The sequence below is a fragment of the Callithrix jacchus genome, chromosome 9 (genome assembly GCF_049354715.1).
Source record: "Callithrix jacchus isolate 240 chromosome 9, calJac240_pri, whole genome shotgun sequence".
NCBI classification, from domain to species: Eukaryota; Metazoa; Chordata; class Mammalia; order Primates; family Cebidae; genus Callithrix; species Callithrix jacchus.
The window spans coordinates 116570790-116595021 of NC_133510.1; the positions used below are offsets into that span (position 1 = coordinate 116570790).

General features: G+C 45.8%; 1 long non-coding RNA gene across 2 annotated transcripts; it reads right to left on the reverse strand.

The window, feature by feature from the left end:
• Positions 1-2180: 2180 nt before the first annotated feature.
• Positions 2181-15293, reverse strand: LOC118144344 (uncharacterized). 2 transcript variants are annotated; one of them, XR_004729093.3, is made up of 4 exons: positions 15171-15293; positions 7651-7789; positions 6354-6489; positions 2181-4101 (listed from the first exon to the last, which is right to left on the reverse strand). It is a non-coding gene; the product is annotated as an uncharacterized LOC118144344 (long non-coding RNA). The 2 variants fall into 2 exon arrangements; XR_008474124.2 differs by lacking the exon at positions 6354-6489.
• Between the last annotated feature and the right edge of the window lie 8939 nt (positions 15294-24232).

Here is a 24232-nt window from a genome sequence, read left to right on the forward strand (position 1 = left end):
CCCAGGGGGAGCCTGGCCACATTTGCACCCAACTTGGATTGTGGATCTTCAGGCAGGAATAAGTGAGGGCAAGGTCCGGAACGAGGGAAACAGACAAGCAGTGGGAAGGTGGACTTAGAATGGAGCAGGCGGCGGTGGCTGGGAAGGCGGGAGGTGTGTCCTGTCCTTCCCATCTCCGGCTTTCTTTACGCTGTTCTCTCTTTGTCCCTTTCTGCCTGGACTCATCCTCAGACCCGACCCACTATACCTCCTCTCTGAGGCTGTCCACTGTCTCCCATTCCCCACAGCGGACATTACTCTTTTTGAACCCAGGGAGCAGCAAGAGGACCATAGGAGAAGTTGGCATCCTGCAAGGCCTCCTTGGGGAGGTGAGGCCTGAAAGTGAGTTTTGAAGGAGGCAATGGCTCCTGAGCTTCAGGCAGTCCATGCCCCTTGTTGGTCTGTGCCCACCTGCCCATGACTTTTACTTAACATTGATCCTGAAGTGCTGTTATGTAAAAGTCATGGACAGGTGGGCACAGACCCAAAATGCTTACTTTTGACATTGCTCTTGAAGTCAGCCGATGCTTTGTGCTTAAGTGGATTTGGAGAGGCACCATGTACATTAGAGTGATGTGGAAATCCAGCGTCACTCAGTGGGCTTGCTAATGTGTTTTCTACCAGAAATGTATTTTATGTGACTCATGGCATTAGGACCCATTGGTCCAGGCACAGGGGGAAAAGTGATAGGAGTCCCTGAGGTCCCAACTAGGGCCCTGAGCCAAGGCAAGACAGGGGGCGGGGTGGGGGCAGGGCAAGCAGGTCTGTGGGGCCTGGATGCCAGAGAAGAGGGGTGGGCTCCATTCTAGAGGCGATGGGGAGCCACAGAAGGTTGTTATGGGCATTTTGAAGTGGCTAACGTGTTCCCAGTCTTGGGGCCAGGGAGGCTCCTGAAGGTGTGGGGTGGGGTCTCCTAGGGACGGTGTCGCTGCTTCTGGCCTGTCCACTGTGCCTTATGGCTGCTGTCACTGTTCTCCCTTTCTCTGTTCCTGTCACACCCTGAGCCTCTTTCTCTTTGAAGTGCCAATCTCTCTGTCTGTCTGTCTGTGTGTCTGTCACTTTCCCTCTGGGTTCCTGCCATGTGCACACCTTCTCCTCCACCAGGCGGGCTGGGTATCTCCTCCTCCTCCTTCTCACTTCTCTCCCCCTGCTCCCCTGCCAGCCTTTCTTCCCAGTGTCTCTCTTCTGTATCTGCCTTCTCTGTGTCTCTCTGCTTCCCAGTCTCTTCCCATCTTCCTTTCTGCCTCTCTCTTCCTTTGTCTCTTTGCCCATGACCATCTCTGTGGCTCCCAGTCTCTCTGGATCTAACTCCACATCTCTCTGTCTTTATGCCTTTCTCTCTTCCCCATAAAACAAGGCTGTCCCCCCTCTAGGAATAGTGATTCTCCAGGATCCCACACACTGTCTTTAAATGCATACTCAAACCCTAAATGCCCATGACCTCAGCTCATGGGTCCCCACTGCAGCCATCTCTTCCAGGAGCCCACCCTGTCTTCTGTGGGCAGAACAAAGTTCACCCTTGACCATCTTAAGGGCACTCCCTCTGAGCCCAGGGCACAGCACCCAGTAGGTCTTTGGGAGTGGTTTGAGGAGAGTGACTGTGATGGGCGTGGCTGTTCAGGCTGGTCCTGCTGCTGTGTGGTTTCATCTCCAAGAAACTCACCCTCCCGGTGTGGAAAAAAGAGAAGCAAACACACACACCCCCGCCCACCCAGCTCCCCTCACCCTTCCTTGACAGTTTTCCTGTCTCCGGCTGTCTTCCTTCCCATCCATCATTTCCTCTTTTCTGCTCCCTCCCCCAGTCCTACACCCCATCACTCTTACTGACTCCTGGTGCCCTCCCCCAATCTTCATCTCCACTGGCCCCAATGCAAACAGTCTCTCCTCCTTGCAGGGATCATAAGTGAGCCAGGGTGATGGGGAGGGAGGTGTCTTGAGAATCAAGGGTAGAGATGATTCCGGGACATGCAGAGTGCTCTGTTGGTTAATAGCCGAGAAGCCTCCCTCTCCCTGCACCTCCAGTCACAGGGAAGGCAGGGAGCAGAATTTCCATCTGAGATTTCTCAGGGTTTCCCATCTTAAGTGAAGACCCAATACCAGACTTTAAGAATGATAGTCAAAGTTATACCGTGATACCGTAATGTAAGCTTTTATCCATGCTTAGATCTTTAAGAAGTGATTTATACAATTTAAGTGCAGAGTGATCCAGACCCCAACAAAAGCAATGCAAAACTCCCCAATACAGAAAACAAGCTGGAAAGAAATAAGCTATCATATTAATGTTGGTGTTCTTTGAGTGATGAGACTAAGCAAAACACGCATACTGTTAAATCTTTTTCTGTATTTTCCAAATGTTTCTTAGTGAGCCTTTTAAAATTAATTCACTGTTTTCAAGTGGCTCTGTTTATCCATGCAGCTGCATATATGCTTCGCATTTTGAACACTGGTTTAGCAGTGCTATTTTGAAAGTACTTTATTCTCATGTTTACAGTTTATTTATTTTTAGAGTAGGTAATACCTTTGCATGGTTTATAACTCAAAAGCTACCAAAAAAGTATAAGTGAAACTGCTACCTCTCTCCCTCCCTGGCCACCTGGCTCTCCTTTCTAGAGGGAAAGGGTAGCACCTGTTCCTTATGTGTGCTTCCAGCGACAACATCAAGTTAGGAATTCAGAAACATACATACTCCTTTAAGAATAGAGATGACTCAGGATTCTGTAATATCACTCAGTTTTCCCTTCTGCTTCAGGAGACTTAGTTCTGGTCCAAAGGTTGGAATTTCCCCAGCCCAGACAGGTGGTCTCTCTGGCCAATGTCCTGCTCCAGATCTCTTCCTTACAGCCCTCCTGGCCTCTCACACTGGCCAAGACACAAAGTATCCCTTTTTCTTTTTCAAACCCTCTAGTATTCCTGATGACAAAAGCAATGCTTAAATGAAAACATTTGGAAATAGGCAATATAGAACCTTCGCTGTAATCATACCCTCAGATGTCATCAACGGGAACATTTTTTTTGTTAATACTTTGCTGTGGTTTGAATGTGTCTCCCAAAATTCATGTGTTGGAAATTTAATTCTTAATGCAACAGAGTTGAGAGTTGGGACCTTTAAGAGATGATTAGGTCTTGAGGGTTCTGTCCTCATGAATAGATTAATGCTGTTAATGTGAGAGTGAGTTTGTTATCAAAGTGAGTTCAGCCCTCTCTTACTCTCTCTATCTCTCTCTGTGTGATGCCTTCTGCTATGCTATGATACAGCAAGAAGGTCCTCACAAGATGCCGGCCCTTGATCTTGGACTTCCCAGCCTCCAGAATCTTGAGCCAGATAAATTTCTGTTCATTATAAATTACCCAGCCTGGGGTACTCTGTTACAGTAGCAGGACACAGACTAAGACATATTTTCTCAGTGTTTTTTTTCTAGGTATATACTTTTAGATAGTGGAGGTGGATAGAGCAGAGTGTGTGGCATTTTCCAATTCTTCACTTAATATATCATCACTTAATTTATCTGTCATGTCAGTACAGAGAAATATACTTCATTAATAAGATCCATTTTTGAGACACAGTTTGGGGTAAAAGAAGGGAAACCTTTTGTGCTTTGTTTGATATTCCTTGTTTCTTGCTTTTTGTCTTCTTTTCTTTTTATTCTTTTTCAGGGACTGGGACTGATGAGGTCTAGATGGGTGATATTAGTAGCCAAGCTAGGGTACTCAAGGTACTTGATGCCTCAGCGGAATGAAAGAGACCCAGAGGTGCCCAGAGTGGTGGAGCAATGCTCTCCTGCCAAGTAGGAAACACTTATTTTGCTAGAAATTATGAAGCGCTGCCTTGGTCCAAGCTAGCAACTGTGGTCCAGGCTCATGCTGGCTCAGTATTAGCTGGAGAGACCTTAAAAAGAATATGCAGCTCACCTTCCTGAACTTTCCATAGACCTTTGACTGCCAGAGCTTGGTGGAACCTGGGAAATCTCCACATGAAGATCGCTTTGGATCCAGGAGACCTTATTGAGTTGCTTGATGAGACCCATGACACATCCTGCTCCTCCTTGGGCCCCAGTTTCCCATCTATAAGAAGAAGAGAGTGGAGTGGGTGTTAGCATTAAATGAGTGCTTAGTAGATGCCAGGTGCTGTGCCAAGTTCTTTACATTTGATGATCTCATTTTATCCCCAGCAACTCAGCAAGGTAGGTAGTTAGAAGAGGAGCCATGGTTCAAAGAGATCAGAGAGTTTCCCTGAATGCATCCAAATGATAAATACAGGGGCCAGGATTTGAACATAGAATTGCCTAACCCCAGAGCCCAACCTCTTGACCCAATGGCCTGAGAGTCCATGCTGTAAGCTGACTTTCCCATAAAGACAGCCACCAACAAGATGGGGGAAGTGCATGTGACTTTAGTGGGCTTGGGTTTGACTGTCTCTGCCATTGTGTTCCTTACAATCTTCTGATGCTCTTGACCTCTTGGAGACCAGGATTTGGATCCTGCTCATTCTAGTATCTCTAATGTCCTGTGCATTGCCCTGTGCACAGAAGCTCTCAATAAATACTTGTGAAGTCATTTCATCGAGCATCTTTTGAACTTCTCTTATGCATTGGGCACTGTCCTAGGTGCCAGGGATAAACGGTGAAAAATAATAGCATGAAATAAAAGTATTCTTTGTCGTGTGCTAGGTAGTTTGCTAAATGTACATAGAAATGCACATGCAATGTCAACTTGTTTAGTGCAAACCTCAAAACAACTCCACCATGTCCTCAATCTTTATATGAGAAAAAGCCTTAGAGAGGGCAAGAACTTTGTTAAGGGCACAGAACTGATAAACAGTAGTGCTGGGATTTGGAGCTGTCAAGCTCCAAAGTACTCTTTGCCCCTAAATTATATTCTTTCATCTCCCCAATCTCTGGCCTCAGGGTGCTCACAGCTTACTTCAGTAGATAAAATTAGGCACAAATAACTGTAATAAGAGGTAAGAGAGGGCAGGTACCTTCAGAGAACTGTAGAGAATGAATGAATGATGCAGGTTGTGTGAGCTTAGAAGATGGAGAACCTACTTGTGGTTGGGAAAACAGGAAAGGTTTCAGAAAAACACAGTGGCATTTGCACTGGGCATTGGGAAATAGGTAGGTGTTGCAACTGCAGAAATTGCAAGGAATAAAGTTTCAGAGGCAAGAAATTGCAGAACAGGAGCAAGAAATGTAGGATGCAAGTTTTGGTGGAGAGAAAGAAGAGACAGGGAAGGAAATGATAATGATTTGGACACAATGTGTCTTATTAACTTAGATAGTCTGTCAGTTGCTTCTTTTGCATTTTATATATAGATAGTCATATCACATAAACATAATGACAAATTTGCCTCTACCTTTCCAAACATCATAGTTTTGTGCTCTTTTTTTTCTTGTCTTATTGCATTGGTTAATGCCTGAAGTACAATGTTGATAGCAGTGGTGATCTTGGGTAACTTCATCCCCGTCTTGTATTTTAATTGAAATATTTTAAATATTTTACCAATCTGTATGTCACTTGATGAGATTTCATTAGAAACTGGAGTTGAAACCAATTGCATCTGACACATATACAAGCCTCATCAGATTCTCTTGTCTCACCTGCTTCCCAGTCCTTAGCTGTTTGCTCAGCCTTAGCCACCAACAGCAGCCAACTCACTCCACATAGTCTCATGCAATTCCATTGTCTAGGGCTGATCAGCTACTAACCCCGAATCTCTGGCTTTTCTTGTCACTTCTGGACTTAGAAGTAATATCACAACACAGTGTATGGCTTCCCAAGCAGCTGCCGGTAGGGCTGTCTGATGCAGCCCAGAAATGCTGGGGAGTTAATCCAGGGGAGAATTTTTGACCAACAGGATCAGAAGATAGGGAGGGAGCTGATCTGATAAACTCTCCTTCCTCCTCTGGTGCTCTTTTCAGAGGCATGTCCACATGGAGGTGCCCTGCAAGGCTGAGTAGCCCAATGGCCAAACAATCTGCTTTGCTTTTCGAGAAGCAGTGAGCAGCACAGCAATATGTCACCTTGCCTTGCTCCCATCTGCTCCTGCCTCAGTTCCCCCTTCCCTCACTCTCACTGCCTTGGGTTTGTACCTTCTAAACAAGTTACTGTTTTCTGAAACCTGGACAAGGACATTTTCCATATTCCTATTCAGCATTTATTGAGATAAATCATATCATTTTCCTTTAATCTGATAATGTTGTAAATTTCATTGACACTTTGTTCCACAACATGCTTGTATTCCTGGGATAAACCTGACTTGGTGAGCAGATCTTTTTGCAGATGTGGAAGGGTCTGTTTTCCATACTATTGTATACCTTGTGAGTGTGGCTACATGGGTACACCTGGGCATACAAAGTAAAACAGCCTCTCTCGCTTCCAGCCGTGTTTCTCCTCTGCAGATGGAGTCAGGCAGGCTGGCAGCTGGAGATGATGGAGGTGGTGGCAGCAGCTCTGAGGACAGCAGGAGGGGGAGAGAGTGCAGAAAGGGTGGTAATTAGGAACCAGGCGGTATCACAAATCTCCTAGCCTCACTGACACCCGGGGAGAGTGATCACACACTTGGAGTCAGCCCAGACAAGTGTGAAAGCTCTTCACTCCATCTCTAGGTAGTAGGAAGAAGGGGAAGATGAGGGCTTGGGTATCCACAGCCCTACCCCCTGCACTCAACCCAAGAGAGCCATGAGGTCATCCTTGCACTCCCCCTCCCTCAGCTGTGACCTGGGTCAGGGAGCTGTGACTCAGAGGTGTGGAGGAGCAGCCGAGAACCCTGCAAAGATAACAGAAAGGTCCTGGGATGATGTGGCCCGGAGAAGGAAAGGTGAGGAAAGACTTCATCATGGCATCCAATCAAGGCTAGGTAGACTTTAACAAGCAAACTCAAACTGGCCCTCATCAGAAGTGGCAAAGCATGCTTTTCAAGATTGAAAAATTAGTCCTGGAGGAAATTGAAAATTAGTATGGGTTGAAAGGCTCCTGTGTGTGTGTACCAGGGATGAGAGTTAGGTTATTTTTTAACAATCCTTCCATTAGCTGAACGAGGAAGTGTCAGCTCAGAGAGCCTGTGTCCTTGGCCCAAGAGCACACAGCTCTGCAGTGGTGGAGGGGAGATCTCCCTACTTTGGAAGCCATTCATCTCCCTTTTCCCTCAAGAATAAGTGGAAGCTCTCCCTCTGTGGGACGGGTGCTTGGAGGGTCAGGATGTTTTCAATGGCAGGGAGGTGGGCAGGTGGCCTTTTGATTCCAAAACAATAAATAAACAGGAATGTAATCCCCCACCCACTGGGGCTAGCTTCTTTTTGGGCCAGTGACTTGGGTTCCAAGGGAATTCTAGAACTAGGGATTCTTCCTCCTTCTCTGGTTGCAGCAATTCCCGACCTGGGAAGGTGGCCCGAGTGAGCAGCCTTCACTGGCCACAGTGTGAGGCTCTGTGGGTGATCCAGGTGTGCCCTTTCCTTCCCTTCTCAGGTCAGCCTCCTTCCTGGAATGGACACCTGGTAAGGAATAGGAAACTGGAAAGGTGGGGCCAGCCCATGGAAGGCTTCCAAAATCAGCCCAAGAATCCACACTGAGGATCTGGAGCGGGATGCCCCAGCCTCTCACCGACCTCCTCACCTGTCACTTGTCTCCTTGCTTACTCTGTTTCCAGAACATTCCAGAATGGCTTCCAGCATGGTGTTACAGGAAAGGAGTCCCAATCCAGACTCCAAGAGAGGGCTCTTGGATTTCACGCAAGTAATAATTCAGGCCAAGTCTGCAGAGTAAAGTGAAATCGAGTTTATTAGGAAAGTGAAGGAATGAAAGAATGCCTACTCTGTAGACAGAGCAGGCCCAAGGGCTGCTGATTGCTCAATTTTATGATTATTTCTTCACGATATGCTAAACAGGGGTTAGATTATTCGCGCCTCCTCCTTTTTGGCCTTTTGGGTAATTTCCTGACGTTGCCATGGTGTTTGTAAACTGCCATGATGCTGGTGAGAGGGTAGCAGTGAGGATGACCAGAGGTCACTCTCATCACCGTCTTGGTTTTGGTGGGTTTTGGCTGGCTTCTTTACTCAACCTGTCTTATGAGCAAGGTCTTTATGACATGTATTTTGTGCTAACCTCCTATCTTATCCTGCGTCTTAGGATGCCTAACCATCTGGGAATGCAGACCAGTAGGCCTCAGCCTCATTTTACCCAGCTCCAATTCAAGATGGAGTCACTCTGGTTTAAATGCCTCTGACAATGGGGCCTCTCTACGCCTGCTTTTCCCCTTTTCTTTTAACACTCTCAGTTTAGGTCTTTGCTTGGCTGTTTTTCTCCTTGACATCGAGGTCTCCACTCAAATGTCACCTCTGCAGAGAGGACTTCCCTGACCAAAGTAGCTCCTATTACTCTACCTTTTCTAACCCCATGGCACTTATTGCTGCCCTTAGGCAAATTAACAGACAAACACAATAATTTTTTGTTTCCTTCCCATCCTATGCCCTACTTTTAAGTGGTGGATTTTGTAAAGTCTAGGATCTTGGGTATCTTGATCGCTGCTGAGGCTGTGTATGTAGTAGGTATTCAATAAAATAGTTGTTGAATAAATAACTAATGGAATTAATGAATGCAAAGCATGTAGGCTCTGGCACTTACTAGCTGCATGATCTGGAGCACATACTTAACTTCTCTGTGCCTCAGTTTTCTTATTTTTTAGAGATGGGGTCTCACTCTGTTGCCCAGGCTGGAGTGGAATGCCATGATCCTAGCTCACTGCAGCCTCAACCTCCTGGGCTCAAACGATCCTCTCAGCTCACCCTCTCAAATAGCTGGAATGACAGGTGTGTGCCACCATGACCCTGTTTATTATTATCCTTATTATTTTTTGTCAAGACAGAGGTCTTGCTGTGTTGCCCAGGCTGGTCTCAAACTCCTGGTCTCAAGTGATCCTCCTGCCTTGGTCTCCCAAAACTCTAGGATTACAGGTGTGAGCCACCATGCCTGACCTAGTTTCCTCATTTATAAAATGGGAGTGACAGCAGGAGCCTCTTCTTGTGATTGATGCTGTGAGACAATTCAGAAATACTAGTATATCCTGGTCATCATTGGGTAATTATCTTACAAAGGAGGAAAGTAGGGCACAGAGAAGAGTGGCTGGTCCCAGGTCCCAAAGAGCATCAGCTGCAGGTGGAGATTGCTACTCGATTCAGTAGATCCTAGGATGCCATCTTAGGGGCCTGAGCAAGTACAGCTAAGACATAATTTGTAAAATGAAAGTAGAGTTTTAGAAGAAAAGCATCCAAGCAGGGCACGGTGGCTCACGCCTGTAATCCCAGCACTTTGGGAGGCTGAGGTGGATGGATCACAACGTCGGGAGTTCAAGACCATCTGGCTAACATGGTGAAAACCCATTTCTACTAAAAATGCAGAAATCAGCTGGACCTGGTGGTGCACACCTGTAGTCCCAGCTACTTGGGTGGCTGAAGCAGGAGAATCACTAGAACCTGGGAGGCAAAGTTTGCAGTGAGCTGAGATCGCTCCACTGTACTCCCAGCCTGGGAGACAAATTGAGATTCTGTCTCAAAAAATAAATAAATAAATAAAAATTAAAAATTAAAAATAAAGGAAAGAAAAGCAAAAAAGCATATAGCAGACAGATGAATGTGTCCCTAGAGAAAACTGGCCCCTGAGTTCCAGGTAGGGATGTTCATAGCAGCTCTGTTTGTACGAAGCAAAACCAAGAAGTGATCTAAATGCTCCAAAACAGGAGAGTGAAATTAATGGTGGTTTTCCCACTGGGCGGAAGACTCAGCTATTGTAAATTGTGGATGAACTAGGGCTCCAGACGGCAAACGAGATGGATTTCAAAAACTTGGCCTGAAATGAGAAGGGCAAGTATAGTGTAGACAGTGGTCGGTGCTTCCCAACCAGGGACAATTTTGTCCTATGCTGCTCGGGGACACCGGACAATGCCTAGAGACATTATTGGTTGTCACAACTGGGAGCTTGGGGGTGCTACCGGCATCTGGTGGGCAGAAGCCAGGGATGCTGCTAAGCACCCCACCAAGCACAGGACGGCTCCTCCGCAAAGAACCATCCAGCCCCAAATGCCAATCAAGCTGAAGTTTAGAAACCCTGCAGTAGATCATGCTATTTGGATAAAGCTCAAAAACATCCTAAACTGTATGTTTAGGGATATGTACATTCTTAGCAGAACTATAAGAAAATGCATTTTACTAGATTGTTCCATGAGAGCAGGAGTTTTGTTTTGTGGTTGTTCACAGTGTGAGATGCTTCACCATCACCTTTTAAATGAAACACAAATTTGGGATAGTGATTATTTCAGGGTGGGATGGTGGGATGGAAATGGAAAATGCTTTTTTTTTTTTTTTTTCTTGAGACGGAGTTTCGCTCTTGTTACCCAGGCTGGAGTGCAATGGCGCGATCTCGGCTCACTGAAACCTCCGCCTCCTGGGTTCAGGCAATTCTCCTGCCTCAGCCTCCTGAGTAGCTAGGATTACAGGCACGCGCCACCATGCCCAGCTAAGTTTTTGTATTTTTAGTAGAGACGGGGTCTCATGTTGACCAAGATGGTCTCGAGCTCTGGACGTCGTGATCCACCCGCCTCGGCCTCCCAAAGTGCTTGGATTACAGGCTTGAGCCACCGCGCCCGGCCGGAAAATGCTTTTTTGTATATCCTTTTTTTTTTGAGACTGGGTCTCGTTTCGCCACCCAGGCTGGAGTACTGTGGCACAAACACGGCTCACTGCAGCTTTGACTTAGGCTTAAGTGATCTTCCCACCTTAATCTGCCGTGTAGCTGGGACTACAGCATGTGCCACCATGCCTGGGTAATTATTTTATTTTTTGTAGAGATGGGATCTCGCCATGTTACCCAGGCTGGTCACAAACTCCTGGGCTCAAGCAATCCTCCCACTTTGGCCTCCCAAAATGTTGGATTACAGGCATGAATCACCATGCCTGGCCTTTTGCATGTCTTAAATATTTCATAACAATAAAAAATTCCCTGGGGGAGGGGCAAAAACTGTATTCTTGCTGCTTTCAAAGACAGACTCACCTCAGATATGGGATCCCCTACTAACTAGCTTTATGAGCTGGGCATGATGATCAGTCTGAGTCTCAGTTTTACTCATCTGTAAACTGGGTTTCTACCTCCTGTATCTGTCATTTAAAAATGTAATATAGTGCTGACGGGGCTCGATGACTTATGCCTGTAATCCTAACGCTTTGAGAGGCTGATCACTTGAGGCCAGGAGTTGGAGACCAGCCTTGCCAACATGGTAAAACCCTATCTCTATCAAAAATACAAAAATCCCAGGTGCACAGGAGGCTGAAGCAGGAGAATTGCTTGAACCGGGGAAGCAGAGGTTGTAGTGAGCTGAGATTGCACCACGGTACCACAGCCTGAGTGACAGAGCAAGTCTCCATCTCAAATAAACACACAAAAAAGTGAGACTGTTTCAAAAAATAAAAAAGATGTAGCACAGTGCCAGTGAAACGCTGGCTGGGAAAATACCTGGAAAGATCTGAGGAGGAGGTAGTATTAATGCCTTTGTCCCTATGGCTCCCCCGGCCCCTCCCCTTCACCAGCCCTGAATCCCATGGTTCTATGTCACTGAGGAGGGTCACCATTGAATCCTAAGTGGAGATGCAGCATGTGCACAGATGCTACATACATGTAATAGATTTGCAAAACTAAGGAAGAATTTTTAAAATTTTTGGACAAAAGCCAGCCAGCAGTCGGGGAGGGGGTTGGAGGCAAGTAGGGTTGTGTATATATATGTGAATATGAGGACGTGCATATGTGTACATGTGACTGTGAATGAGTATATGCATGTGACACTGTGCCTAGACATGTGTGTGACTGTGTGTGTATGTGCATGCTGTATGAGCACGTAAGTATCTATGTGGACATTTGATAATGTGTGTGTGTGGGAAGTGTATGGTATAGGCATCTTTGTGTATGTGATTGTGTATATGTATGTGGTTCTGTGCATGAAAATATAAGAGTGGATGAGAGAAGTGCACACAAGCACGTACATAAATAAATCTTCACACATACAAGCTTCTGAGTGTGTACCAGTGTATATGTATTTGTGATTATGTGGATGCAAGTGTCTATACTCTACTAAAGATATATGTCTGAGTCTCTCTCTCTCTCTCTCTCTTCCTCCTTCCCACTCCCACCACTCCTTTTCCTTCTCCTTTTGCCCAGGTTTGCTGGCCTAAGAATGGCCACCTCAGGTGAGCCTCCTGCATCTCTGGCTTTGGGCATTCCCAGCAGGTGGGAGGCAGCTCAAGACAGGCTCTTATCAGGTGAAAATCCAGCTCCAGCCCCCGCTGAGCCCCAGTGAGAAAGGAATTGCCTGCAGGCTCTTCCCTAATCCCCCAATGGAACCTCCCTCACTTACCTCTCTGTGTGGTAACAAAAGACCTTTCTGCTCTGGTGGTCACATTCCTGACAGCTTAGTTCAGAATGGGGGAAGGGACTGTAGGATTTTGGGGGGCAGCTGGGCAATTTCTATTGGCCTGAGTTTCCTCCTCTGCAAAACTGACACAGAGTGGGAAGAAGACACACAGCAGAAGGGTCAGTAGGCAAAACTGTATCGCTGATGTGGTTAAGTATGACCATCCTCTGCACTTCTCCATTTCAGACTTAGATGCGCTCAGCAAGTGTTTACTGATAACTCAGTACTAGGGGCTAAAAACCCAGAGATGAACAAAAGGCGTTTTTCTACTTTGGGGAGGTAGTGTTGATGGAAAAGGAACCTAGGGACGCAGATCCTCAGAGTCCTGGTCAAACATGTTTTACCCTGGGGCAGGTAGGGATTTAAAACCTTTCTGCAGCCCCATTTAACTGGCCTAATTACTGTCCATATTCTTTGCTGTAGCATTCAATGTCCTCTATTAGAAGGGGAAGGGATAACTGGGAAAGCTTTCTTGCAGGTGCAGTATGTGAAAGAGAACTGGACCCCACAGAACAGGTAGAGTTCTGGGAAGTGAAGATATGAGGGAGGGGCCTTTGGAAAAAAGGTTCTGACTTAAGAAAGGGCTCAGCAGCTGGACCTTGAGTCTGGTTGCTCGTCAACCCATGAAATTAGGGTGGTGACAAGGCTGAGCTAGATTCCATGTATTGATGTTGGGGCATGGGTGGAGAGTGTTTCAGTTGGCAAGGTGACTTCATTCCTGTTACTTTACCTTTTCCCCTCAACCCAGGGAGGCTGATGTTCATTTGACATTTGAAGAAATGGAAGAAAAGGAAATAGTGACTCACTCCAAGTCTGCATAGGGCTCAGGCCAGTGCTCTTTTCTCTACAACACAGCTGTCTGCTCTGCCAGACACGTGAAAAGAAAGTCCTTGAGATCCCAGGGCTGGGAGATCTCTTGGATGATGGCAGATTTCTGTTTCTTTTGTTTATACCTGCTTATGTTTTGACTTTGCCATCAAATATCTGTTCCTTAATGTCATCACTAGGAACATGCTTCTGTTCCCATAAGTTCCCCCGTTTATCCAGCCACCCATCTATCCACTTCTCTATTCACCTACATTTTGAGCACTCCCATACATCCACTCATCCATTTATTCATCTTCTTCTCTACCTACTCATCCATCCATCCATCCATCCACCCATCCTTCCATCCATCCATCCATCCATCGACTCCCCCAACCCATACATCCTTTCTCATTCATCTGCCTACTCACTATTCACCCATTCATTTCCCCATCAGTCCATGTATCCATACGCCCAATTATTCAACTATCCATCCGTACATTCATCTACCAATGCCCTATCTATTCACTCACTTATCCACCCACATGTCCACCAATCTATACTCCTATTCATTCATCCATCAAAATACCCACCCTTTCACCCATCTACCCACTATCCATTCTCTTACTTACCCAGTCATCCATTTATATACCCATTTATTCATCCACACATTGACCCATCTACATATCCACTCACCTATCCAGCCACCCATCTGCAAATTTAACAAACCTACACTCATCTATTCATCATTTATTCACTATTCACCTATATTAACCTCTCCTTCATTTACTCACCACATCCATCTACTCACCCATTTACCTACCCACTCATCCACACACCCACCCAATTCCCAATCAACCTTAGACTATCCACATACCCATCGCTTTGGTAGATCAACCATCCATCCAAATACTCAGCCATCCATCCAAATACTCAACTGACCACTAATCCATGCATCCAGTCACCTACCCACCCACCCCTTGTTCCTGGGCACGGACTCATCATTCCATGTAAGAGTCCAGGTTGGTCTACCCAAGCCAGTGCTGCCTGCTTACAGGGCTGCCACGACGCACCCCGCATGCAGAAGGCTGCAGGAAGGGGAGGTGAAGGGGCAGTAACTTACATGCAATCTCCCCTAGGATTTAAAGGTCACCTGAGGGCTCTTTCTTCCAGGCCCAGTGGTAGGAATTCTGGTAAATGAAAGAAAAAGAGAAACAAAGAGACAGAAACCCAGGGAAGGAGTAGAGAAGAGAGAGGAAATGATAAAGACCAGGGAGTGAACTAAAGAAGGGGAGACAGGCCAGGTGCCGTGGCTCATGCCTGTATTCTCAGAGCACTGGGAGGCTGAGGTAGAAGGATCCTTTAAGCCCAGGCGGTTGAGGCTGCAGTGAGCTGTGATACTGCACTGCACTCCAGCCGGGGCGACAGAGCAAGTCCCTGTTTCAAAAAAAAGTAGGGGGATGGGGAGAAAAATAAATGAAAATGTATGCAGAGAGAAATAGGAAGTGGAATACAGGAGTAATGGAGAGAGACAAATAGAAGATTACATATTATGCGGGTGGGGGTAGCGGGTGGGGGTAGCGGGTGGGGAGGAAGCGCAGGCTAGAGGGTCCCCAGCGTCACGCCCTGTCGCCCTCCCCTGAGCTCCCGGAAGCCCTTGCGGACGCGGCCAAGCTCCCCGCCTCCTCGGGAAGAGACCGGGAAACCTCGAGTCGCCGGGCGGGCGCGGCGCTCCTGGGCGCACCGGGGCGCATTGGCACTGGCGGCGGTTGCGCGGGCTCGGCAGGCCTCACCATCAATTAAGCGACCGCGGGGTCCGGCGAGCGGCAGCGACTGTGGAAATTACCTTTTGATTTCTTAATTACATTGTCCTCACCTGCAGCTCAACCTGCCTAGGAGAGGCGCACGCCGAGCTCGATTCTCCGGGTGCCATAAATTAGGACGCCAGTCGCCGGCGAGCTCTGGGGCTTCCAGGACCTCCGAGCGCAGCCCGCGGGCTATTTTTATCTCCCTCCGCATCTCGGAGGAGCTTCTACTAATTCACTGTCCCCCCACACCGTCTCATTTCCCCCGCAACCAGACCCAAGTCTGCTCCCAGATCGAGGTTCCAAACCCAGCCTCTGCCGAGCTGTGATGTGTGACTCTCGGCGAGTGCCCCCACCTTTCAGAGCCTCAGTTTCCCCATCTATAACAAGAGAATAAAACATAGCTCCCATTTGTGTGGAGGGTAAGGCTTTGTGAAGGCTTAGTCCCACTAAGCACTCTCATTCATTCGTTTCGTGAGTACACCTTCAGTGTCTACTGTAGATCTAGTGCTATTCTAGGCTTTGCAGATAAGGAGATGAGCTTTTTGAAACAGTGTCTGCCTTTTTAAAGTGAGCAATGGCTATGATTTATTATTATTATATTATCAACAGGTTCCAGGCTTTTTGAGACTCTTGGCGCATGCTGCAGATGGGTGCATGGAGACCTGAGGGTGGTGTTGTGGAGGGCAGGTGAGGATTTAGGGTGGAGGAATTGTCAGACTGGGGTGGAGCTGACCCACAACACACACTCAAAGACATTCTGGATATCAAGGCATTTGACAGATGGGGGAGTGACTTATCCACGCCCACTTAGGCACTGGTAGAGATTAGGTCTGACCTTTCAGGTTCTTCTCTCCCCATAGCTTGGTGATACCCAAAGTGTGGTTCTAGACCAGCAGGGTCAGCTTCATGAGAAATTTGTTAGAAATGCAAATTCTCAGGCAATACCCTGAGACCTCTGAAATTAGAATCTCTAGGAGTGCATCCAAGGAATGTGTGTTTTGACAAGCTCTCAAGGGGATCTTTATGCCCGATGTGGTATGATAAGCACAGTATGGCCAGGTGCAGTGGCTCATGCTTGTAATCCTAGCACTTTGGGAGGCCGAGGCGGGCCGACCACTTGAGGTGGGGAGCTGGAGACCAGCCTGGCCAACATGGTGAAACCCTGTCTCTACTAAAAAAATGCAAAAATTAGCTGGGTGTGGTGGTGCATGCCTGCAATTCCAGCGACTTGGGAGGTTGAGGCAGGAGAATTGCTTGAGCCTGGAGGCAGAGGTTGCAGTGAGCCAAGATCATGCTACTGCCTTCCAGCCTGGATGACAGGGAAAAAAAAAAAAGGAAAGAAAAGCACAGAATTGCCCTAACGAGTGCAGTGTTTCCTTTGTTCACTGCCTTGATCTCAGAAAATTGATTATTGTGCTTCCTTATAAGAATTCAAGTTGCACCCACACCGAGGCATCCCACATGCTGTAAACATGTACTTCAGGGCCCCCCAGACCTGCTGATGCCCAGGTTAGAGCCTGTGCCATAGCCCAAGCTCGCATTGAAATTACCTGGGGAGTCTGAGAAAGTTCAGATACCTAGGCCCCTCCTAAGACCAATTCAGTCTGCATTGCTGGGGATATCCTGAGTGTCAGCCTTCCAAAGCTGCAGGTGACTGATGTTCAGGGAGGGTTGATAGCAACTGACAATGTAGAAACTGACCAGAATGGGGAGTCAGGGGTCTCCATTTACAAGCCCAGTCCGGCCACGGAACTATTTGGGGCCAAAAGTCATATCCCCTTTGACAGCCATCTAGGCCATATTCCACCAGTTTATCGTAGGTCCGAAGTGATTGGAGAAACATGCAGAAAAGGCAGATTCTACATGGGGATCCCCCTCCTAGAATTTGAGCCCTATGTAGGTTTGAGGTAGGGCCTGAGAAAATGTTTTTTATTTTATTTATTCTTTTTTGAAACAAGGGCTTGTTCTGTTGCCCAGGCTGGAGTGCAGTAGCATGATCACAGCTCACTGTAGCCTCGACTTCCCAGTCTCAATGTGAACCTCCTGCCTCAGCCTCCTGTGTAGCTGGAACTACAGGTGCACCACCACACCTGGCTAAGTTTTTGTATTTTTTGTAGAGATGGGTTTGCTCAAGCTAGTCTTGAACTCCTGGACCCAAGTGATACTTCCTGCCTCGGCCTCCTGAATGCTGAAATGATAGGTGAAAGCTACCCTGCATGGTAAGAATATGCATTTTAAAAGAGCTGCCAGATAAACTTTGCTACAAATGTCCACTTTTTGAGCGATCCCCTGGGGGCAGCAGAACAGGCAAGTTAAGGACCTGTTTGAACCCTAACTTCATTTTACATTGCAATCCTGGTTGTCACCTTTCTTACCCCCTCTCTCACCTAATTTACTTTCTTCCTCTTTCGAGCATGTTTATTTAAATTCCTTTAAATTCATGTTTTCTTGACTGGGCATGGTGGCACATGCCTGTAATCCCAGCTACTCGGAGGCTGGGGGAGGAGAATCGCTTGAACCCAGGAGGCGGAGTTTTTGGTGAGCCGTATTATAGTGAACTCTCAGTTTCTCTTCAAAGAATCAGTATGTCCGTATGTTTAGCTCTCTTATTCTTTAATTCTCTGTTTTAAAGTTTAACTTCCTTGTAATTCCAGTAAACAACCTTCTCTGCTGGTTCTAATCAGTGGTTCACATCTGCTCCACCAGCCCCTGGCTCCATCCTGACGCATCCTGGTCACTTGATCCACTCACCTATTCTGGTCGCCTTCTTTGACCTAGGTCACCCCTGGCTATCTGCTCTGACCTGCCCATAACCGTCCTTCCCACCAAAACACCCACCCTGCCACTCCAGCTTGGACTCCGGCTCTCTTTAAAATAGCCAATCAGGATTAGTCTAGCTTGTGCAGTCTAACCCTAGCCAATAGGGGATGACACAGCAGTAGGGACAATCCCTGTCAGGCATAAGTACCCCTTCCTCCCTTGTCCAAGGATGCAACCACCATTGCTCCATCCATGAGCCACACCCTTCTATAGAAGTAAACTGCCTTGCTGAGAGGATTTATCTCCAAGTGCCATTTCTTTGGTGACATCAACATTTTATTTGTAACAGCTGAGATCATGCCATTGCACTCCAGCCTGGGCAACAAGAGTGAAACTTTGTCTCAAAAAAAAATATATGTTTTCTTTCTCTTCCTCTTTTGAGCATGCTTATTTAAACTTCTTTAAATTCATGTTTCTTGATATTTAAAAAATATTAGTTGATAGCTGTGTGCAGTGGTTCATGTATGAAACCCTAGCACTTTGGGAGGCTGAGTCAGGAGGATGGCTTGAGCTCAGGAGTTTGACACCAGCCTGGGCAGCACGGCAAACCCTGTCTCTACTAAAAATACAAATGTTAACTGCTTGCGGTGGCATGTGCCTGTAGTCCTAGCTACTTGGGAGGCTGAGACAGGAGAATTGCTTGAACTCACGTGGTCAAGGCTGCAGTGACCTGAGATGGTGCCATTGCAGTCCAGCCTGGCTGCGTGACAAAGTGAGACCCTGTCCCAAATATATTATATATATATGTTGAGGGAGACACTTTTTTGGGGGTTAAGGAGGAGAAGGTTTTCCCCCAAGTATATGTCTATCAAATATTGATCAAAATTCTCAAAAATGCTTCTACTAAGCTCTTAGTTCTAGAAAAGGTGGCATAACAAAGATCAGATTTATTATCCTGCCTTAAACAAGTAGAAAACCAGACCAAATATTTATTTATTTACTTTTACATATTTAACTTTTATTTCAAGGTCAGGGGTACATATACAGATTTGTCATCTAGGTAAACATGTGTCATGGAGGTTTGTTGTACAGATTATGATGTTGTCACCAGGTACTAAGCTTAGTACTCAATAGTTATTTCTTTCTGATCCTCTCCTTCCTTCCACTGTCCACCCTCAAGTAGGCAATGGTGTTTGTTGTCCCTCTTTTTGTGTCTATGTGTTCTCATCATCTAGCTCCCACTTATAAGTGAGAACATGTGGCATTTGGTTTTCTATTCCTGTGTTAGTTTGCTAAGGATAATGGCCTCCAGTTCCATCCATGTTCCTGAAGAATACATGATTTTTTTTTACGGCTGTGTAGTATTCCACGGTATATATGTACCATGTCTTCTTTATCCAGTCTGTCACTGATGGGCATTTAGGTTGATTCCATGTCTTTGCTGTAATGAATAGTGCATGAACATACACATGCATGTGTCTTTATGGTAAAACGATTTATATTCCTTTGAGTGTATTCCCAGTAATGGGATTGCTGGGTTGAATGGTAGTTCTGTTTTCAGCTCTTTGAGGAATTGCTACACTGTTTTCCATGATGGCTGAATTAATTTACACTCTCACCAACAGTGTATGAGCATTCCCTTTTCTCTGGCAACCTTGCCAGCTCTGTTATTTTTTGACTTTTTGACAATAGCCATTCTGTCTGGTGTGAGATAATATCTCACTGTGGTTTTGATTTGCATTTCTAGTGATTAGTGATATTGAGCTTTTTTCCATGTGCTTCTTGGCTTCATTTATGTTTTCTTTTGAAAAAGCGTCTGTTCAGGTCCTTTGACTATTTATTTTTTGAGACAGAATTTTGCTCTGTTGCCCAGGCTAGAGTACAGTGGCACAATCTCATCTCATTGCAACCTATGCCTCTCAGGTTCAAGCAATTCTCCTGTGTCAGTCTCCTGAGTAGCTGGGATTACAGGTGTGCACCACCATGCCCGGCTAATTTTTCTTTTTTTTTGTATTCTTAGTAGAGATGGGGTTTCACCATGTTGGCCAGGCTGGTCTCAAAACTTCTGACCTCAGATGATTCACCTGTCTTGGCCTCCCAAAGTGCTGGGATTACAGACATGAGCCATTGCACCTGGCCCTTTGACCACTTTTTAATGGGGTTGCTTGTAAATTTCAGACAAAATGTTTAAAAGCAACAGTTTTAGGCATCGAACAACAGGTAGTCTAGGTCTGTGTCCCTGAGAGAAGGAAAACGAGGAGCCCTCTGGGTTTCCAAGCAATAGCACAGGGAGGGGAAACCCAAAGAGCTTGAGAACTTTCTGAGTGAACTTAAGACAGAGGTTGGAGTTCAAGGAGTCCAAGTGGGTAAAATTTAAGGGACAGGTGTACTGGAGAGGGGAGATCTTCCTGGGAAGATAACTCCAGAAATCAAAAAAGGAGTTTTCTTTTGTCCTTGGTTCTGGGTTCTGTGCATGTGCCAGAGGCAACTTCTTGAAACCAAGGAGAGAACCACCAAAAGGAGTAGGCAGAACAATTCCTAGATCTCACATAGGGCTGGGAATAGCTCATGTGACCGTGGAAAGCCCTCGTAAGAGACAGGCCATGGGGTAGGATCCTCAGAAGAGTACAGCTGTAGCAGTGGGGATAAGTTATCCCTAGATGAAAGGCTGCTGCTTTGACACTGCTCTAAGAAAGTATAAAAACAAGATTTGAAAGCTACAATTGGCTAAGTAGCTTAACTGTTTGCTAGGACAAAACTCAGCACTTTAAGACGACGACAAAACTGAGCAACCAAAAGTAAAACTGTTTTTTTGTATAAGGTTAAATGTACATGTGTTATATCGGATCCAGCAGTCCCACACTGAGGCAGTTATTCAAGAAAAATGAAAATGATATTCACACAACGACTTATGCTGAAATTTTTACAGTGGTTTTATTCAATGTAGCTCCAAACCGAGAAGAATTCAAATGTCCACCAATTAGTAAATGGATATCAATTAGTGTTACTTCCATATACAAGGGAATGCTACTCAAGAGTAAAAACAAATTTACTACTGATGTAAACCATACCATAGACAAATTTCTTTTTTTGTTTTTTAATTTTTACTTTTTTGAGATGGAGTCTCACTCTGTTGCCCAGGCTGGAGTGCAGTGGCTACGATCTTGGCTCACTGCAACCTCCACCTTCCGGGTTCAGGCAGTTCTCTGCCTCAGCCTCCTGAATACCTCGGATTCCAGGCACGTGACACTACACCCGGCTAATTTTTTTGTATTTTTAGTAGAGATGGGGTTTCACTACCTTGGCCAGGTTGGCCTTGATCTCCTGACCTTGTGATCCACCTGCCTTGGTCTCCCAAAGTGCTGGGATTATAGGCATGAGCCACCATGCCCAGCCATAGATGAATTTTAAAACCACAATGCTGAGTGAAATTAGTCAAGAATGAAAGGTTACATACTGTATGATCCCACTGATATAAAATTCTAGGCCGGGCATGCTGGCTCATGCCTGTAATCCCAGCATTTTAGGAGGCCGAGCTGGGATCATGAGGTCAAGAGATTGAGACCATCCTGGCCAACATGGTGAAACCCCGTTTCTACTAAAAAATACAAAAGTTAGCTGGGCATGGTGGTGTGCACATGTAGTCCCAGCTACTCGGGAGGCTGAGGCAGGAGAATTGCTTGAACCCAGGAGGCAGAGATTGCAGTGAGCTGAGATGGCACCACCATACTCCAGCCTGGTGACTGGTGACAGAGCAAGACTGTCACACACACACACACAAACAAACTAAAAAAAAGGCAAAACTATAGTGATGGGAAGCAGAACTTGGTTGCAGGGGGGCTGGATGGGAGGTTGGGTGTGAGGTGGGAAAGGGAATGACACCCAAGAAGCACGTTTTCAAATGATGGAAATCTGCAATTTCATGATTACAGTAGTGGTATATAATTTGCCAAAACTCATTGACTTGCACACTTAGAATTGGTTAATTTTATTCTATGCAAATTATACTTCAGTGAAGCAGATTAATAACAACGCTCATGCCCTCTGGCTACAGAAGTTTACTGCTCAGAAGGTATCCCAAGGAAATATTCAGAATGTGGACAAGGATTTATGAACAAGGATGGCTTTCAAAGAATTGTTTATTATGGTGAAAAATTATGTACAAACAAAATATCCAATTGTAGAGGTGGGATGAAATAATGATGATATGTGCATAGGATGGGTTGCTGTACAAGTTATTAAAATAATTTAATGACCTGGGAAAAATACGCATGATGAAATGCCTGCTGAAAGACAAAATGTGAGCTATGGTCTCTGGAGTGCAGATACCTGTGTTGAAGCCTGGCTTTGCCACGCACAGCTGTGTGATGTCAGGAAAGCGCTTAGCTTCTCTAAGCCTTGATGTTCTCATTCTTACAATGGAGATGCCAGCAGCACCTACTGTACAGGTTGCGGTCAGCATTAAATACAATCACACTAGTAAAATCCTTAGCGCTTGGCATATGACAAACATGATAAGTGCTAGCAGAGGTTGTTTGCTGTGACCAAAGTCTGTAAATGGCAGGACAGTTTTGTCTAAAATTCTCTGTAAAGGATAACACAGAAATATACAAGCATATTTATCGTGGTCATCTTTGGGCTATGGAAATGTAGTTTATGTTATTTTTCCTCCTTATACTTGTCTTTGTTTTCCAGTTGTTCTATAATAAGGATGCATTACTTGTAGAATCAGAATCAAACCAGTAAGCATTGTAAAGAGTTTCCTTTGCATTTCTGAAATTCTACAAATGTATATAGGAGCATCATTCCAGATGCAGAGTAGTGATTAGAGGGTATGAGGTGGAGATGAGAGGAATACAAGGCTGGGGAAAATATGATTCTTGCTTTCAAAGTGTTAGGTGGGCATGGTGGATCATGCCTGTAATCCCAGCACTTTGGGAGGTTGAGGTGGGTAGATCACTTGAGGTCAGAAGTTGGAGACTAGGCTGGCCAACATGATGAAACACTGTCTCTACTAAAAATACAAAATTTAGCTGGACATGATGGTGTGCACCTGTAATCCCAGCTACTAGGGAGGCTGAGGCAGGAGAATCGCTTGCACCCGAGGTGGAAGTTGCAGTGAGCTGAGATCAAAGCACTGCATTCCAGCCTGGGTGACAGCAAGACTCTGTCTCAAAACAAAAAACAAACTAACAAACAAAACCCCCAAAGTGTTTGCAAAGTATCTGGGTACATACATTTGTAAAACATGGAAACAAAGAATCCTACCACAAAATGGAATGGACAAGAGGCAAGATTGGCAGAGGTACAAGTAGTTCAACAGAAGTGCTGTGGAAATGCCCTAGAAGGAAATGTTGGTGTTGCCTGGGAGCAGCGGGGTGGATTCCCAGAGGATGGGTGATCAAGCTTGGCTGGGATGTGAACAGACTCCTGGTGGAGGGCACTGTGTGAGCAAAGGTGTGGAGCTGAGAATGTGCAGACCATCTTCAGAGGACGATGACCTCACTGCTGAGGCTTGATGGCGGGTGTGCCTGATGGAGGGGAGTGGGGAAGATACAGCCTGGCAAGTTCATGAAGTTCTCGGTTCTAGTTTTGTGACCGAAGTGCTGAGAACAGTGACCAAGTGTCAGCACTATTCTCAGCACTTCCATGTGTTTACGCTTTTAAACTTACAGAACTCTGAGTCAGGTATTATTTCAAGCCCCATTTTACAGAGAGCAAACCGAGGCGGAGACACACAAATAGATTTGGTCTCACTCCCTGCAGCTAGCAGGTGATAGAACCAGGACTCAAATCCAGGCGGTGTGGCCCCCAGTCCCTGATGCCTCGACACAGCCCTGCACTGTGGAGGTCAGGCTTGGATATTTTCTTTTTGCAACAGAAAGCCATGGACGGTCTCATAAAAAAAACTGGAAAGTGCCTTTAGCCAAGACACAATCCTGTTCTCTACATCTGAGTAATTGCTTTCTCTTTCTTTCCTACACAAAAAGATGTTCTGGAAGAAACCAAAGGTGATCTGCTGGCCAGGGAACAGGAGACTTGGATTTAACCCTTCAACTCTGACCCTCCAGAAGAAGCAAGACATTTCTATTCTGTGCTATAGATTTCTTGTCTTAATACAGACGGAGCTGGTAGGAGGAGGAGAAGAAAAGGGAGTGCTTCTAAGTGGGGACAAAAAAATTCCCACAAAACCTTGAAATTTTATCTCAGCCTCAAGTGGAGATTAACCATGCCAAATATCTGTGTTATTGATAACAATAATGATGACAATTATTATATTTTATTTTTCAATCCTGGTAATTATTGTTCATTAAATTATTAGCATTCATTATTCCTACAATGTGTAATTAGGACAATGGTGGATAGATTG